Here is a 2,579-nt window from a genome sequence, read left to right on the forward strand (position 1 = left end):
CCGGGCAGGAGAGGGCGCCGCGGGAGGAGGTAACGGCTCCAGGGCCGGAGAGGGCGCCGCGGGACGAGGCGGCGGTGTCCGGCCAGGGAGGGTCGGAGGCGGGCCGGGACCATGCGGGGCGTCGGGAGCCGGGGGGACCGGCGGGGTTCCGGGAGCCGGGGAGGCCGGCGGAGTTCCGGGAGCCGGGGAGGCCGGCGGAGGTTCCGGAGCCGGGGAGGCCGGTGGAGGTTCCAGAGCGACGCCTGGGCAGGAGAGGGCGTCGCGGGACGAGGCGGCGATGCCTGGGCAGGAGAGGGCGCCGCGGGAGGAGGTGGCGGCTCCAGGGCCGGAGAGGGCGCCGCGGGGCGAGGCCGCCAGTCACCGGCGGGCTCGGGCGACAAATCCTCCAGGGGCGGCTCGGGCCACCAATCCTCCAGGGGCGGCTCGGGCCACCAATCCTCCAGGGGCGGCTCGGGCGGACCCTGGGCAGCGGGGGGAGCTGGCGGACCCTGGGCAGCGGGGGGAGCTGGCGGACCCTGGGCAGCGGGGGAGCTGGCGGACACTGGGCAGCGGGGGGAGCTGGCGGACCCTGGGCAGCGGGGGGAGCTGGCGGACACTGGGCAGCGGGGGGAGCTGGCTGCCTCTCCAGGGCAGCGGGGGGCGCTGGCTGCCTCTCCAGGGCAGCGGGGGGGCGCTGGCTTGCCTCTCCAGGGCAGCGGGGGGCGCTGGCTTGCCTCTCCAGGGCAGCGGGGGGAGCTGGAACCGGGTAGCGGAGCTGGAACAGGGACCGGGGCCGGCCGCGGGACCGGAACAGGGACCGGGGCCGGCCGCGGGACAGGCGTGGGTAGCGGGGTACGCCGAATGGCCAGCCTGCTACCACGCCAGGCCGCTCGGGGAACCTTTATTAAGGGATGGGCTGAATCAAAATGAAATTAACTGAAATAATTTGCAATGTATTGTTCTCTAACAAGTCTACCATTTCTGTTATCTGGGAATATGGCAGCATTGTCCCAATCAACATCCAAAGCAACTCTGGGAGCCCTTTCTTTTCGTAGGCTGGCAATATTGTGCAGCACTGTGCAGACAACAGTCACGTCACATGCTCTGTCTGGGGAGACCCTCAGGTGGTGCAGGCACTGAAATCAGGATTTCAGGAGGCCGAATTCAATTTCAATTCGAGCCCTGGTTTTGGTTTTGGTAAGCTTGCTGTGCTGGGGTTTGGGGTCTGTAAGGGGAGTCATCAGAAATGTCTCACAGGCATAACATAATTCTTACAACTAAGTACTGTACTCTTGATGTTCAAGGTGCTTAAAAAATGGGGTGGCTTACCTAGAGAGAGTCTCTGGTAAATTCTACTGGCCTGAAAAATTCTGGAGTCATGGACTGAGCCAGGCCACTTTGCCTTTAAATTTGTGATAAGGCAGTCAGCATCACAGATCTGTAAAAATATTTAGTCTATTAAGGTCATTTAATGCAATAATTATGTAGCTGACAGTAACCATAACTCATTCTTACCTGAACATTGACACTGTGGAAGGATTTCCTGTTAACATAATCTCCCTCATGTGCCCCTGAGGGGCGTTGGATACGAATATGGGTGCAATCCACTGTACCAATAACATTAGGAAAAGCTGTAACACAAAATAATGAGTGTCATACTGTGACTGTGCTAATGTAACATTTTGTAGTAATCTGTTATTCGTGTTACCTGCCATCTTGTAGAACTCCTTCTTGATGTGGATGAATCTTCTGTGACCAGGGAAGGTGATAAATATGTGCACAAGAGATTTCAATGCTAGACTTACATTTCTTATTGTGCGGCAAATAGTGGCTTTATTGAGGTTTTCTGCATCACAGACAGAATACAGAAACATGCCACTTGCAAAGAATTGCAGTGCTACGCAGACCATCTGTGGGACAGTGAGAGCATGGCTCCGTGCTGTCCTGTGCTGTATGTTTGGACCCAGCAGCCTACACAAATATCTGATGCCATCACCTGAGAATCTGTACCTCTCAGTCAGATATTCGTCTGAAAAGGCCAATGGGTCTGCCCTATCTCGGAAGACTCTTTCATGCCTGAATGCTCGTCTGAGTATTAAAACTTCCTCATCAACTACATCATCCAACAAAGGGCAAGCCATTGTGAATAGGCAACACACAAATCTTTAGTGTATATATATTACATATTGACCTCATTACAGACTTCATTGAAACCACATCTGCAACTTCATGAGCCATTTCTTATTATCTCATCAACTGCAATAAAATATAATATATGGATATTTTTCTCATTCAACAGTACATTTCTACTCTATACTTGCATAGATATATATTCATCAAACCTCTGACAGTGAAATGAACAGCAGTTTTCAAAAAAAACTAAAATAACAGTATGCATACTTAGATGAAAGACAGAATATCTAGTATTTTAATGCAGAACCATGAAGTGACTAAAACACATTGATATCTAGTAGGATTTAGGGAGGAACTAGCCGATAAATCATTAGGATTAATCTTAGCCTGGTTGTTAGCCTGTTCCGGAGCAGGCTAGCTGCAAAGTGTAAATCTCCATAGTAACTTAATGTAGATTAAATTAGCCT

General features: G+C 53.0%; 1 pseudogene; it reads right to left on the reverse strand.

Annotated features, from left to right (window-relative positions):
- Positions 1-911: 911 nt before the first annotated feature.
- Positions 912-2,132, reverse strand: LOC106023730 (annotated as a pseudogene).
- Positions 2,133-2,579: the final 447 nt, after the last annotated feature.

This window comes from Esox lucius, chromosome 20 (assembly GCF_011004845.1).
Source record: "Esox lucius isolate fEsoLuc1 chromosome 20, fEsoLuc1.pri, whole genome shotgun sequence".
Taxonomy (NCBI): Eukaryota; Metazoa; Chordata; class Actinopteri; order Esociformes; family Esocidae; genus Esox; species Esox lucius.